Consider the following 16,526-nt stretch of genomic DNA (forward strand, 5'->3'; position numbering starts at 1 on the left):
TGGAGCCATCCTACCTCCAAATTTCAGCCTGGAGAGGTCAGAGATGTTTGAAGGCTCCAAAAGAAATTTTGGACAGCAAAAAAAATGAGAGGAAATCTCATGGATCTAGACTTTGCAAGTTCTTCTTAGAACTTTCACATCCTTCAAGATTGCAGCTATAAATAGATCTAGTATCAATCAAAATCATGCCAACTAAATGTGCCAATAAGATTAAGGAACAAAGTGTAGGCTGTCATCCTGCCAGTGGCTATTCCCAGTGCAAAACTGACTTCAACAGAGCCATCTGAGAGATGGGAAGCTTTTTTGCAGTGATACCACAAGGAAAAGACTCCTCTGGCTTGTGTTCTTCGTTACTACAGTAGTGTTTCAAACTTGCTGAGTTCTTGTGTTCTTCACTCTGTGCTAAGCAATCCCTAAATTGTTTTCATTATATTGTGTCATCATTGTCTTCCTGATGGCTGCTTCCCCACCCAGGAAGTGTTTACAGAATCCTCATGGAGGGCAGGAGTTTATCCTAGAGAATAAACAAGTGGCCCTGAGAGGGAAGTTTTGCCTGTCAGTAAGTGATATATTGTAATATGTGAAGCTGGCAGCCACTTGCTTATGGCTCATGTGGTGGTTTGTCCACAGTCCCTCACCCTGCTGTTTCATCATGATGTCTTCTGTGCAGATATAGATCTGTCCAAACACAAACTCTGCAACTTTCTTGTGGCACAGGTGAAGCACTGCAAACCCCACCTGCACACCATGCCTCAAATGCCTGCAAAAACAAGTGGTTTTCTGGCATGAAGCAAACCCTTTCCCTCCTTGGCACTCTGCACACAGCAGACACTGTGCCACAGGCTCAGGGGGCAGCTCAGAGAGCCAGGTTTGGGAGCCAGCCCAGGGTAGGGAGCAAGGGAAGTGCCACCCCTGGGCAGGGATTCCCAGGGAGGCAGAATTTCCCCATGCAGCACAATCATTTTTCTCAGTGGAACTGGGGAGCAAGTTTGGCTCATCAGGCACAGGGAGAGCCCAGAGCCCTGGAAAGGGGAAAGGAAATGCAGCTCCAGTCCTCATTGCATGAAAGTGGTCTGGGTTTGCAGGTGGGCTCCTGGCTTTGGGTGAAGGGATGTTTAGCAGCAAAAATTCCTGAGCCCTCTGAAGCCCTCTGAAGTTTTGTGTATCACCTTCCACTGAAAATTAGCACCTAATAATTTTCACTGAAAATTCTATCTGATTAACTAACTGAAGAAGTTTCAAACTCCTGGAGTTTAGCTGTTCCTTTCCCCCAAAAAGGATTAACACTGAAAGCTCTGCTCAATTGATTAACCACAGAACCAGGAATTAAGATCTAAAAGTTAGAGTACACTACATGTCACAGTACTTCCCATGAATGCACACTCAAAGCTACACCTTCATCCCCACTTTAACCAGATTATCTATGACAGTAAGTAGGATAATATTTTCTTCCTTATTTACTAAAATAATACTGGCAAGGAAAATGTATTTTGCATGATCACTTCTCAGTCTGAAACACTTCTAGGCTAAATATATTCATCTAAGATATGTGCTTTGGGCATCTGTTTTCAAGCTGCATTCTCCCTGCAAGCAGCACACAAGATGCTGTTCTTTGCCATCACTGTGTGCAGCATGGGTAGATGTAAGAAGAGAATTCTGCCTGAAGGTTTCTGTTATCTTTTTGTTCAGTTGGAGCATATAGCTCTACTTACTCCCATTTTATATTGCACATAAGATGCAGTCATACACTTACCTGGCTGAAAACCTTGGTTATACCTTCCAAGTTAATCTTAAAATACAGCTCATGCCCTGCAGTCCCAAAAAACAAAATCCAGTGCTCCAAATGCAGGGGAGCCTAAGAGAGAGACTGTCCTTCACAGCACACAGTTCTCTCTCCTAGAAGAGAATTGATAGTCACAAATGCTTATTTCTCTTTAAAATTTTGCCCATTATATGTTTTATGAGGACACGGAAGCAAAGGTCCCTCCTATTACCATTCTGAGAGGATTTTAAGAAAATGTGATTTAGTTCTCTCCCCACCAGACTTCATGAATGAAGAGACACCTCACCCTCTGGGAAGTGTAAGCAATACAATTTTTGTGGTAAAAAATACTGCCTGCTTGTTCAGCTTTATTTTTACCAGTGTCAGACTTAAGCAAAGTTTATCTTTACTGGGCTGCAGTGCATATCACTCCAAAACACTCTCCAAGGCAGCTCTTTTCAGCTTTAGAGGTTGTGTTGAAATGAGCCACCATGGCAAGGCTGAGTCCCACCCTGGCAATTTTGTTCTGTGAAAAATTCCACATTTATTTCTAGCATTTGTGTCTGGGCTCTTGTTTGTTAGGTCGAGCAAAATGCTCATTTGCTTACACTTGTCTGAGTGAGGAAAGGTCACGATACAAAGACATTAAGTCACAGGATCATTGAATCATGGAATAGTTTGGGTTGGAGAGGACTTTTAAAGGTCATCTGGCCCAACTCCCCCATACTGAGCAAGGACATCTCCAACCAGATCAGTTTGCTCAGAGCCCAACTTAACCTTGAATGTTCCTGGGGGCAGGGCATCCACCACCTCTCTGGGACACCTGTCAGTGTTTCACCACCCTTTTGGTTAAAAAAAATTGTAGTCTAAATCAACATTTTTTTCATTTAAAGCCTTGTTCCATCACAACAGGCCCTTCTAAAAGGGCCATCCCTTTTAGCTGGGAACAGCAGAAAAGCAACACAAAGGAGGAAATTATTCTTCCAAGGATGACAAATAAGCACTATCTGGGATGCCTTGGCTCTGCCAGCCAGCCTCAGGATGAGGAATCTGTCCTGTGGATACCCACATTTCCAGCACTCCACTACCCACTTTACATCTTCTTTCTGTAACTGTGCAGAGTGTCAGTGCTGCAGCCACTGTGGGCAGGGGAAGCTGCACACCAAACCCTGCTTTGGCCTGGGCAGGGGAAAGCCTGCCTTGCTCCTGGTAAAGCTTCTGACATCCACTCTCTAGATGACTTGCCAAGACCCATGTTCAAAAGAATGGGCTCCACCTTCTGGTCCAGAAAAGCAGCCCAACAAAACTAGACCATCTTTCATTCCTCTTATAATTAATTGATGAGCAGAAGCCAGTACATTGAGGTCTCTGGGTGTGGAAATCTGAACAGGAAAAAGCAAGCTATTGTCATAGAGAGCAGAAGTTCTCCCAGCTCCCTCTCTTCCCAGTCTGTCAGCACAACCTTAGGCTTATCTGGGCTGGGTCACAGCCAGCTTGCCCTCATTCAAGCCCTGATCCTGGCAAGACAGTAGGTAAGCTGATCAAGTGCTCCAGCCAGCTCCAGCAGCTGAGACCTGAAATAGAAACACTCAGCTGAATGTTGGCCATGCACAGGGACATCTCCAGGCCTTCATGGAGGGAGGAGGAGGAGGAGATGTTCCTCAGAGATCATTTCACTGCTCCCTGGCCCCTGTGTGTTTGGATCAGTGATAGCAAAGCACCTGATGTTCATGTGGGCAATGGGTTTTGCCTGTGCCCAGCAGGAAATTACAAAGTCAATTGGTTCAGCACCTCAAAATGTAAATCCTTCTTTTAGAGGAAACCTGTTGAAAAGTTGAGGTTTGCCCATCTTCACCAGCAGTTGCAACTCTGACCTGTACTGAGTATGAAGATTTAAAAAACCCATCCAGAGCTGTAGTCTCCCAGTCACTAATCTGTGATGAAAGCTGCTTTTCAGAAAGGACGGATCTGACTTCTGTGAAATGAAGAAATGCTCTCCCAGCTCTGAGGGGCTGTGATGAAACCCTGAGCCATGTGCTGAGAACTTCAGGAGCTGCATGGGACCATGTGCTGCATCTTCCCACCAGGAGGGCAGGAGCTGCAGGCCTGGGTGAATCAGGAGAGCTTTTGCTCCCATCCAGGCAGCAGCAGTGAGTCCCTGGCATACACAGGTGGCTAAACTAAAAGCTTGGGCTTAATCATGGCTGTGAAAAACTCCTTGTTCCCTCCTAAGATAAAGGTCATGTTGTTAATCTCTCTTCTCCTTTGGTGCCATCACTGAGGCCCCTGAGCTCTCAGCACTATCAATGCATTGAGCAGCTCCTGCAGAGCCCCTGCAGCACCCACCTGGAGCACCCAGGATCTGCAGGGGGGTGAGACACAGAGTGTGCTTGTTGAGGGCTTATGAAAGGCACATACAACAGGAACAGCCTGTTCCTTTCTCACCTTTATAGATGAAAGTGTAATCTGCCCCTCCAGAATGAAATACTGGTTTTTAGTGAAAAAATCTTTGGGGCTTCTTACCACTTTAAGTATTTCAGCTTGTCTGCAACTTTTTTTGTACTAGTTCTCATACCTCAACCATTCTTAAGGGGCTTCTGCAATCTGATAAGACTTTGTTCACAAGAAGCTGCATATTTATTTACTAGGGAGAAGACAGCCAGAAAGGTTTCTGAGCTGATACAAATGCATGAACAGCTGCAGAGACTGAGAACAGCTTGTGTGACAGCATGACTGATGGACAGGTAACATTGTCAGCCACCTGCCTGGGGAGCTGGGATGGACAACACTTCACCCAGCACTTCTGAGGCATGGAAATCACACAGGCTGCTCCTGCCAGGGTTTGTGGGTGCCCAAAATTACTTCTCCTGTCATCTTTCCTCTTTAGTGCAAAGCTGGTCTGTCCAGGGAATACAAGTTGAAGAAAATACACAGAGCTGGTGGCAGCCATTATGTAAAAGTGCTCAACGTGGAGATGGAAAAAACCCAACCCTTCAGTCTGAGCAAAGGCCTGAAGTCACTGTTAATTCTTTGCAAAATTTACCTCCCACACGAGCAGGGAGGGTTAAAGACACCAATCAAGCAAAACTTTCTTGGCCATCAAGGCCACCATAACCAACTGAAATATCCAGGTGATTTATATGGTGCTGTTACTCATTCAGGGCTGCACATGAGCAGTGTTGCCTAAGATGCTATTGAAGGATATGTTGGCTCCCTGCAGTATGTATTGGAGTTTATATCTTAAGAAACAATTTCAAGTAGAATACCAAAAAAATTTGGAAAGGAAGCTATTGCCTCCATATGCGAATGAAAATTAATTTAATTATGAAACATAATTTCTATGCAGCACTGCCAAAAGGGCAAACAACTGAGAACTTAACTAAAAGGAGAAAATTGACAGTCTTTCAGCACATAACCATTTTGATCTGAACAGTAATAATTATGAAAATGGGCAGAAGACTGTTTGACTGATGATAAATCTGCAACATGCCAAGCAATATTTGAAGATTCATATTTAATTACTGTGACTACACAAATTAAACAGTGGAAAAAAGTTGTCAGGGCTGTTTTTTAAAGCAGGCAAATGGATCCACAGCCAAAAGCAACATCGTTAACGTCGGGAACTCAAAGGGAGGGAGAGAGTTTCCCTCTAGGCTAAATCTTGTGATAAAGGAGAGATGTCACTTATTATGCACTTTTGAACGTGTCTGGCAAGGTTAAGAGGTAAATAGCCAGAATAATTATTGTCTGGGTTGGTAATAGTTTTCTCAGTCACATATTTACTCCAAGCACATTCTTGGTGTTCCAGGTTACTCATAACTCTTGATCACAATTTGTTGTTTTCTCTTTTTTTTTTTCCCTCCAGAACTTACTTTAAGGCAAATAATTTTAGAAAACTCCATGCTCCACTAGTGGACCAGGCATGGCAGGGCTTCAGTGAGCTCTTAGGATACAGTGAGTGCAGCCTGGCCACCCAAGCTGGTGGCGTTTGCTCGCCCTGTGTCACTGGCTGTGCCTGTTGGGGAGCAGCCCGAGCTCTGGCATGGGGAAACCCATCTGCCAAAGGGCACTGCAGGTTTGCAGGGTGCTTGGAGCTGCAGGGTGACCAGGATGAACTCAGCAAAGACAGTGTGTGCTTTATTTTACTGTGTGCTTTATTTTACTGTGTGCTTTATTTTAGCGTGCTACATCTTTCCCCATTCACAGCTCTGATCAGCAGCAGCATGCACAGCTCCACTGTGTGGATGGGGAAAGATGTTTTCAGAAGCATCTTCTGGAACAGAATGTTACAGGGAGCACAGTCCCTTCTCTGCAGTGCTCTGGCTGGCCCAGGGCGTGCCCTCCATGCCCAAACTGCCCACGGTGTCCAGCAGCCATGCAGCCCCCAGGTGCAGCCCAAACCAGGGCTCAAGGAGATCACTGTGGCGTGTAGCTCTTGTCTGACCAGAGGCACAGATTCCCTGGGCTCACTGAAGTTTGCCCCAGCAGCTGTTCTGCCCTGATGGTGCAGATTTTGGCTGCAGAGTTCATCCCACCTTCTTGTAATGCTCCTGTTCCTGGCCCGAGTGATGTAGGTACAAACACCAGTCCTGATCCTGCTCTTCTGTGAAGACTCATGTGATTTTTTTTTTTGCCTGAATTTCTCATCTGTAAGATAAACAGAGAAGTTTTTGTAGGAATTACCTTTGCAAAGAGCTTTCAGATGTATTACTGAAAGGGATATGTAAGAGCCAAGTAATAAATAGTATTAGACACAAGGAAATATGCCACAGTAAAGTGCAGATTAACCACTGTGCCTGAAAAACACACACTGAATTGCTCTCAAGGACACAGAATTTTGTAGGATGTATGAATGGGAGCGGTTGCTTTGGAAGATGCTCTGTGTGCATTATGTGGATTATGTGCCACATTCTGCTGCAGTTGTCATGGCAAGTATTCCTATTTCCCATGGCAACAGAACCATCAACTTTTTATGCAGTAAATAACTGCATAAAAAGCTACATTCAGTGACCAGGGCACAAGTTAATTCTCTCACCAGCTTCCTTAACGTCAGCCCTTGTATGGAGATGAAACACTCCACTGAAATAAAGTGTTTCCTTGGGCTTGTGACAGGTTTCCTCTTCGTGGTTTCATTATGATTCAGCCACCAGTTGCTGGGCTAGTGACACTATCTGTGCTGGGTATGTGGTGCTGCACGGTGTCTGAATTCACTGAAGGAGATGATGACAAGGCAGCAAACCCACAGGGAGTGCTGCTTTTGTAGTGCTCTGTGCCAGTGCTGTCTAATGCAGGTCACCCAAAGTGCTGCCACTGAAAGGACTGCAGCTCCAAAGAAAAATTGCACTTTTAAACATTTATTTTTGAGGTCTCTTGCTTGTGTTTTTCCTCAGCTGAAATTATTTATTCTGCAAACTAGCACCACCACCAGGGTTAAGGGCAGGCATATGTGTTAAATAGACATGGGAAGGATGAAAATTCAGGGAAACTAGATGTCACAATGAGAGCAATGATGGTCCAAAGAAAGACAGCCTTTTGCTTTATTGAAACAAAGCTTGTTGTAAGCTAGAATTTTCCTAAAAGTGGTTTCCAGTGCTCTGAGAGCCCTCAGGCTGTGTTCTGAAGAACTATATTGTTTGCATACTGTGCTGAAATTTAAAAAAGCCAAACCCATCAAAAAAAAAAAAACCCAACCAAAACCAACCAACAAACAAACAAAAAACAACCAAAACCAAATAAACACAAAAAAAAAAAAAGACTAAAAAAACCAAACAAAATCTGAAAAAAACAGATCCACACCACAAACCTCATCAGGCTCATCTGGCTCCCTGCAATGTGCTGGGAAGGTGCTGCTTGGCTTGCCAGACAAGGAGCACCAGGAGATGCTCTCCTGGCATAAGTGAGAGGGGGTTTCTTAATGAGGAGAGAACCTGAAGCTGTTTCTCAGACAGTCAGGGGTGCAGTGGAGATTTGGGGTCAGGGTGAGAAGTGTGGCAGTACACAACTGCCCTCATGATCACCTCCATATCTGGGCCAAGTAAGGAGCCAAGTCCAAAGACCAAAAATGCAATTCGTTGTTCATGGGTCTTACTTCTGCAAAACACTTCCTGACCTTCATGAAAACATGCTCACTAGGTAGCTCCCCTCTCCAATCACAAGCCCTGACCAAAACTGATCTTGGTATTCCCATTTAGATGAGGAAATTCCAACTGTCTCCTATACTCATTTTCTATAGACCCACAAAAATGCCATTGCTTAGAGCTGTATAATGAACCTGATTTCCCCAGGGAAAATCAGAGCCAGAGGTTCATTTCCTTTTATTAGGGATGACTTTTTGCAATACTGCTTGTAGACAAAATCTGTCACATAATACTAGTTTCCAGTACCATCATCAATTCACTGATGGTGTTCAGCACCTCCCCTGTGCCCAGAAAAACCATGTGCTTTTCTGTGAGTAGAGAGTGCAGTAACATCCCACGCAGTTCTGAATATCTTTTGGCACATTTCAGTATCATTTTGTGGTAAAACAGTGATAAAATCTCATAGACTTGCAATTTAACTTGCTTTTGTTTAGGTATGAGCAGAGTGGCACAGCCTCAGCAACACATGAGGCTTTCAGCCCATGCTGCTCCCTGGGCAAAATCTCTGTTGAATATCAATCCACCCTTTTTATGCATTCAGGAAATTTTTTAGAAAGTTTCAGTGTTTTTAAAGAAAGGCAGAAGGAAAACAGTGGAAATTACCCAAGAACCATGTTGATTTTGGTGCGGGAATGAAGGACACATATTTATTTTTTTTCTGTGTATCCTAACAGACCATTGAGGAAGGTGTTTGGGGAGTTCTGCCCTGGGGCTTGTGCTTCAGGCTTCTGTCCTTTCCAGTGCCTGGGTTGTGTTGTCAGGGGTCCTTTGAGACCCTCAGTCTGCTTAGTTCTTCTAAAGAACCACTGGCACAGCTTATGCCTAAAAATCCACTGTTTGACGTTCATAATCTGACTGTCAAACTATGCCTGGCCTTTCCACAGTGGTTGTTTGAGGTGAGTGAGTTTGCATGGTATCAGGTACCTACACAGATAGATTTGTATTGTTTTTTCAGTGTTTTCCAATCAGGATGTGGTAGAAGTGTCGACCCCACTGTCTTCTCCACACAAATACCCTGTCTGCTTTCTGCTGCATCCTTATCCATCTTAAATAATCTTGATTTTAGTGTCTTCTTGTACAGAAAGAGTGGGAAAGGGCCACTCAGGGCACTTGGTGATGAAAAGGAAGATTTTGCTTTCCTTACCAAGTGAAATCAGCAGTAGCTTCTCTCAGCACCCCATTGCAGGTGGGTCTGCAGGGGGAGGGCTGCAAAGGGGCAAATGGAGCCTCTGGAACTGCCTGCAAGGCACAGCCACCCTAATGCCACTTTCTGACCCAGTTACCCAGTTTGGGGAGGAGATTAGGATATAGCTGGGATCCCTCTGGAAATAGCCCAGTCCAGACACAACAGAGGAGGAGAATGACAGTGGCTGTGAGAAGGATGGGGAGGTATGGATGGAGCAGCTCCTGTACAGCAGAGCCTTCCCAACAAGGGTGTCCTTTGTCACCCACGGGTACAAACTGGGTGTCTGCTCACACTCTGGGTTGGAGTAGGAAGTCCAGGTGACCAGGGGAACTTTCCATCTGGCATGTTTGGCCAGAAGCCCATTGGGTTTATCTTGGTGTCAGCAGCTGCTGCTCTAATCCAATATGTTGAAAACTGTAAGATTATAATGTTACCTTTGCATGTGCCCTGAGTAAAGGCCCAAGGGGGAAAGTGGAAACCTTCAGTGCAAGGAATAGTTGACCTACACAATTCCAGCTGCTGTGAATGGGATCAAGTAACTATGAATGGACAAGTACCAGAGAGTAGCTTTAAAGTGTTACCACCTCGTATGAATAAATTTCAGCTAAATATTAATAGGAAATATCAGTGTTTATCAATGTGGATTATTTCATGTGCTAACTAGTAACCACTGATTCATTAGGAAGGATGCACTTGCAGATGATGGACAGTAATTCTGCACTGACTTGTCTGTTCTTCCTCTGTGCTCCATCCAAAGGCAATACTGCAGCTGCTGCTGCTGCCTGGTGCTCCCTCTGCTCATTTGTCCTCTGCCTGCTGAATTCAGTGGGATTTGTGCCTTTAACATAATTATTATTAAGTTTCTATTTTTTGACCCTGTTCAAGAGGCTCTTTGGTAGCTGATTATACTAATCAGAGGTGACTTAACCCATATTTAAATGCAGCAGTCTGAATTTGTCTTCAGCGCAGTCTCCAGAAGATATGAACCAAGCATCAAAGAAAATTAATTCATAGGTACATTATCCTGTGGGATCAAGCTAAAATGTGGTCAAAGAGCTTTAGCTTTAGCTTGTATGCTCTCATGTAAGGATATGGGCAGGAGAAGGCAGACAGGCTCTTGTTTGTGCAAGTTTCCCCTCTCCCTTCTTTGAGTTAGGCAGAATAACAGATCACAAGAATACTTATCAGAGAATATTTTACTGCAGTTAAGTCAGAACACTTTACTGCTTTACAAAAACAATAATTATTTTTGGAAGTACGATCAGCCACATGAAAAGTATTCTTTAATCTTTTTCTGGGCCAAAATTATGACTTGGGCACTTCTCAGCTTTTCAAATAAATACATTCATTTATCTGGCCAAGGTATTACTCCAGAACAAGGCAATACAGGGCCTTAAATACACACAAAATTTGGGTACTTCTGTTGCCTCTATAAGAACCGTCTTAAACCATTTTCTATAAAATAAGGTGCTGGATGATGGAAATGAAAAAATTCCAGTTGGTTCTCAAAAGCTTAGGCAGAATTTTGTCCTAAATGGTGATTAACTCATTCATGTATGTTCATAATCCTTTTAAGCAGTTGCATAATATTCCAAGTAGCCCTCAAAGATGCTGTGTAGGACAGTGAGTAGCTCCTTTCAGCCCACAGGAATGCAAGATCATATGCTAGGGGGGAAATACTGTTCACACTGGAGTAAATGTGTTTTTTGTTCTGCCTTTAATGGTGTTTCTGCTCCTTTTTCTGAACTTAATTGAGAATGGGATTTTACCCATCTCCTCACATGATTCTGGCTCAAACCTGAATTCTAGCTTTGAGCATTTTTAAATGGGGAAAATTAAAGTGAAACTACATAAACCCAGTGAATAGATCCATCTCCAGGTGGAGAAGGACTGTGATAACCCTCCTGAAGCAGAGGTGTGCTCCAAGCCAACAGTCCCTCAGTGCCAGCCATGCTCCAGGTCCCGGGGCAGCAGCTGTGCCATCTGCCCTGCTCCTACAGGTGGGCAGCGCCGTCCCTGGCCCTTCCTCCTCCCACAGCAAACACAAAAGGGGGTGCTTGAGGTGAGGAGGTCATAATGCCACAGGAGGGAAAATGCTCTATTTCCAGGAACTTTCAGTGAAACTTCAGACTTGACAGAGATAAGGCTAGATAAGGAATTTCAGGGACAGAGTTCACACTGAGGGTAAACTCTCAGGCAGTATATTTTTATGTTGCAATTGAGACTAAAATATTCCATAAACTTTCACTATATTCTTTGCATTAAATCCAATAATTAGTTATTCATCTCCCAGCTTTGATTTTGTTAAAATAACCAATACCCTAATTCAGAGGCAAGAATTTAATCCATAGAAAATTCTGTCCTGGGAGAAGATCAAAGTGAGTCCCGTGGTGTTAAGCACACACCTACAGCACTTGATCCTGAAAAAAAAAAAAAATTAGGTGCACGTTTCAATCAGCCTATCCCTTCTTACTGGTTCCCATGCATTAACCTAAGCCTCTCCTGGAGCATTTTTGGGGTCAGGATCAAGGACCTGTGGAAATTCCTACACCGGCAGAGCAGGGCTCTGAAAAGGTAGCAAGCAAACAGGTGAGAACCCAGCAGGCTGCGATGGCAATGCCTCCTCATTCCTCTGCACCTACCAACGCTACAGGAAGAGATTGAAAGTCTCTTGGGCGACATAAATACACACGATAAGCTCGAACAGAAAACACAAAGGTGAAATGGCCCTGCTTATCAGGCACAATTAAAATGAATAGAGGATGACTAATAAAGAGGCAGTTTAAAATCTTTACATGACACAGTGTCAAGGCAACAGTGTTGTGCAATAGCGCTGACACAATTAACTCTGTGTCCCTGCCTTGGGCTCCCGCCCGCACCCTCCGATGGCGAGCGCGGGGTGGGCGCTGCCGCTCTCCGCTCCCTGCCGCGCCCGGGGCCGCCGCGGAACCCGGCAGGAACAGCGCTCCGGACCAAGGCAAGGCTGCTCTCCCCTCTTTGCCATCTCCGCTCCTCTCTTTCCTTTTCGCTTGCGTGATCCCAGCCCTCGCGGTTACTGCCGTGGGAAAAGGGGAAAACATCACGCTGGATTTCTGGGCACACTCCGGAGGGAGACAAGGCTGAGGTGCCTGATCCTGAACCGGGGCTGGTTGTTGACTTAGCGCCGAGGAATGCAAGCGTTTCCTGCGTAGGAATTTTTGCAGTGTGTAATTTACAAGCTAGTTTGGACAGCCCTTTGCTCGGGATGATGGATGGTGAATGGGAGTGTGATCTTCCAAAATACAGCTCAAGGTATCCTTCTAGTTCTTCATTTAATTATGTTGCTCCTTAGTGGTGCCTGTCAGGCTGCAGGATCTCCCAGTCCACTGAGTGAGTGCAGCAGGCTGGATTTTATATGCATATATAATATGAATATACATATATGTACATATTTATATATATACATAGATACTACATATATAGTACATAGTATCTATTTTATATATATATATATATATATATATAATATTTATATAATATGTATATTATACATACTTCTATTCACACACAAGAACATATACAAAACCATATGCAAGAACGACAAAGATTTTTTTTTTCTTTGATGTTCTTATTTTCTGGCCAAAACCAGCTCTCTCTCGGTTTTATTGCTGCTGGCATGTCTTTGCAATGCAGCACTGTCAAAAACTAACAATATAAACAAATTTGAGGCTATGCCAACCATCGCTGAGCACAGCCAAAGCTGCCCAATGCCACAACTTGCTGAACAATGTGTGAATTTTGCAGTGGCAGAAATGTCTGTTTCCCTGTTCTTTCTTAACTTTTGGAAAGATCTTGGTGAAAAGTGTGTTATTCTAAACGAGATAATTAAAGTAATTGATATGAAAACTCCTTCACCATTGCTGCAGGAGGAGAGGCCCCTGTATTTGCCCAGCCTGCTAGCTCTACCTGCCGGGGGCTGCAGGGGTGTTGGAACACTTCAAATAAGACATGTTTTCTGGTCAGCAAATAATGGTGTTTTTATGAGGTAAAGTGGTATTTCTGAACAGTTTGCTTTATTAGAAGGCAGTGTTGATGCTGTTTCCTGTGCCTGTCAGACTTGTGGGACGGGGGGTGGCCAAGGAAGTGTCCCAGCACCCCTGGCCAGCTGCTAGCACAGCTCAGGGCAATGGCTGTGGCACTTGTACCTTGAGGGGAAACCTGCCACAGCCTCTTTGGGGCCACATCCTGCCTGCCTGTGCTTCCCACCCATCCGTCTGTGGGTACTGAATCTTCAAGTGCCTCAGACACAGAGTTTGATGTTTTCATCATTCCTCATCTACTTCCCCAAATGTGTATCTGCATGTCCATGTAGGGAGGCAGTGACATCCATCCATCCCATTGGTGATGGTTCCTGCTGGACAGGGCTGCACTGCAGGCTGCAGAGGCACACCTGAACCCAGGTAAAAGTGGAGAGAAACACTGCATTTGACATCTATTGGTGTCTTGCCTGAAAGTGAGCAGGAAGGATTTTTACCACATGAATGAGGGAAGGGTTGCTGTGTTTCGCATGACCCACTCTAAGTGAGAAAAAGAGATTTGCCACTTGTGGCAGGCAGCACAACCAAGCTATTTTCTTTGCCTTCGATAGCAAAGTAAATAAGAAATATTAACTGTGTGCAAAGGTGCCCTTTTACTTGTGCTCATCAATAACAGCTGATGTCCCTCAGGGTTATTGCTGTAACATCACTTTCCTTTCCTCACTGGCATCAGGTTCATATCAAAAACCTCATGGCCCCATAGCAAAGTCGTTTGTCCACTGCTGTGTTTGTGGGTTGTGCTTTTGTCCCCCGTGCTGTGCTTTGGGACACAGGCACATGTGGGAATGGGGCCGTGCAGGCTGCCTGCGTGCCTGCCCCTTTCCTCCCGCAGAACGAGGGCTGGGAGAGGAACAGGAATTTTGGCTGAGCAAAGAAAGCCAGCGGTGAGAATGCCAGCTGTGGGAAAGGGCTACTAGGCAGTAACATACTCCCAGAGGGAGCAGATCCCCCAGCATTGCATAGGTGAAGGAGCAGCTTTCCAAGAGGAAGCTGCTTGGAGAGGGGGGGAAAGGACCCCAAAAATTAACTTGCTGGTAAGGGAGTGCACTCTGTTTTGGAAGCTGCTTGGAGTAGCCCGGGGCCGGAGTCAGGGACCCAGCGATGTTCTCCCAAGTCGTCCCAGCTGTGGCGTCAACCAGCGGTTTCCCAGCGCAGCGCTGGTCCCCACCCGGCGGTGCCTTGAGAAGAGAGAGGAAGAGACTCCAGAAGAGTCTTAATGCCCCAGATTTGGTACCTACTGCTTCCAGATACTAGAGGAGCATAAACCAAACTCTGGCGATGGGCAGGACCACATGGCACTTCCGAGCAGCGGCCCCAGCCCGACTGTCCGGGGACACCGTGGCAGCGCAGGCGGGACCCCGCTGCTCCTGCCGCCGGCTGCGGCTCTGTAGTCACGGGCAGGGAAAGGAGCTGCCCGCTGTCCTTGGAGAGGAGGGTAAACAGTTACACCGGAGAAAGGGAATTTAAAAAAAAACCAAAAAACCTATGAGGAAGGAAGCGGCAAATGTTAAACGGGTGACTCACGATGCGGGATGACTAATCCCGTCAGGGCACAGCTCGTACTGCGCAGGGAGCCGGTGCCGCGCTCCTGGCGGGGAGCGCAGAACGGCTGCGGCTCCGTCGGGGCAGCCGGGGCCGGGCCTCGCTCCGCACGGAGGGAGGACAGGCCGGTCCCGGCAGGGCTCCGCGGCCAGCCCTCGGCCGGTACCCGCGCATCGGCGGCGTGACCCACTTTCCGCCGCTTCCTCCCGGCGCACGGCACCGCCGCTGCCCGCGCCACCGGCCCGGCCCCGTCCGGGCCCCGCGCCCGCCGAGGTGCGCGGCTCCTCCCGTGCGGGGCGCTCCGCTCCGCCCCGCGCTCTGCCCGCGGCGGCCGGCGGCGGGTGCCGGTGGCGGCGGGGCGGGGAAGCAGCGCGCCTGTGCAGTGCCGGGGGCCGGGCCCAGCCCGCCGCGTTACACAACCGGCCGCCGCCACAGCCGAGTTTCACAAGTCCCGCAGCCCTCGCCCCCCGTGCGCCCACCGCCGCGCATCGCCGCGGATCCCCGGCACTGCCCCCGGCCTGCCGCGCTCATGCCATGTCACCGCCGGGCAGCGGGAGCCCGCGGGCAGCGGTAACCCCTGCGGCCGGGGGGACATCGCGCCGGGGCTGGGCATGGCACTGAGAGCGGCTCCGGGACGCGCATCTTCCTAGGCGGTACGTACGGCCGTGGGGCCGCCAACCCTGCCGGGTCAGGCGGGAGGGAGGGAGGGAGGGAGGGATGGAGGGGACCCGCACCTGCAGCCCGTGGGAAAAGCCCCCGCTGCAGGGCCGGGACGCGGCACTCGCCGCTCCGCCCTACCTTCGGACACTGTCAGGATGGTCCCAGGTAAGTTCTGAAAAGGAAAACTGACAGCCGCAAGTCCTCTGTTTTTTCCTTTAAAAATCCATGGACCCATGGACCATCAAGACGGGCCGAGGACGCAGCGCAGGGTGTCCGGGGGGGCTCTGGCTGTAGAGGGCAGGCGGGAAGGGGACCCCGGGACTGGGATGCAGGAGCGCATCCCGAAGCCGGCACCGGCACCCCCGTCCCGCAGCGCCCGCGGACCGCGGCGCTCGGAGCCGCCACGGGCTGAGCGCCGCTGAGAGCTGCGGTGATTTGGGATTGAGGGGAAGCTGATTTTCAGGAGACTGAAATGGGTCTGATCGCAGCCTTCTCGTTCTGTCTTGAAGTTCGTTGTTCGTGGAATGTATTTGACTGAAATAGGCTGGAGAAAAACCTCCAAAATGAGTCTTGCACCTAAAGGCAGCATCCAAAATCCAGGTGGAAAAGTCATTCTTCCCACCAGGGTTGTTGTGTCATTTGATTTTATAGAATGTTTACATTATAAGTGGGGAAATAAGAAGGGTTTGAAAGTCCCTCACATGTTTCAGCCACGGATTTGTGAATGGTAACTCCACGCCTTGGTCCTTAGTGGCAGAAATTGTGAAGTGATTGCTCTGGGTAGCTCGCACTGGAAGCGCAGGTCGGAGCTGAGCCCTGTGTGATTCATCAGTGAGGTGTCACACGCGGTTTGCTGTAGTCCTTTGTGAAGTGGCACAGTCCCCGAGGGCAGGAGGCAGGCAGGTCCCTGCTCAGTGGATTTTGGAGAAGTCCAGCACATCAGTCCCTTTTCGGAGACAGAACTGGCACCCGAGTGCCAAGTACCCCGATCTGTGGATGAAGTTGTCCCCTTCAGCAGGAGGGAGCTCCGGAAATAATGCCCTGAAATCAAAGATGTTGAAATGCCCCATGCCTTACCTGCCTGGGGGAGAGTGGGGTTATTTATTAGCTGAAGTTTATTTTGCTGAGTGCAGTGAAAGCTGTGGTGCTGATTTCACTAGAGG

At 47.3% G+C, this 16,526-nt stretch overlaps 1 protein-coding gene across 4 annotated transcripts in view; it reads left to right on the plus strand.

The window, feature by feature from the left end:
* Positions 1 to 16,526, plus strand: part of PASD1 (PAS domain containing repressor 1) — a 103,021-nt gene that overhangs the window by 32,922 nt on the left and 53,573 nt on the right. For 2 of the 4 annotated variants that reach the window (XM_077186130.1, XM_077186134.1), the window contains exon 1: positions 14,755 to 15,356. The exons of 1 other annotated variant lie outside the window; for it this stretch is intronic. The gene's annotated coding sequence lies outside the window, so the exon portion shown is untranslated. Of the gene's footprint in view, positions 1 to 12,024; positions 12,377 to 14,754; positions 15,357 to 16,526 lie in introns of those variants that run through there. One more of the 4 variants, XM_077186132.1, reaches the window with a different exon arrangement.

The sequence above is a fragment of the Agelaius phoeniceus genome, chromosome 14 (assembly GCF_051311805.1).
Source record: "Agelaius phoeniceus isolate bAgePho1 chromosome 14, bAgePho1.hap1, whole genome shotgun sequence".
Taxonomy (NCBI): domain Eukaryota; kingdom Metazoa; phylum Chordata; class Aves; order Passeriformes; family Icteridae; genus Agelaius; species Agelaius phoeniceus.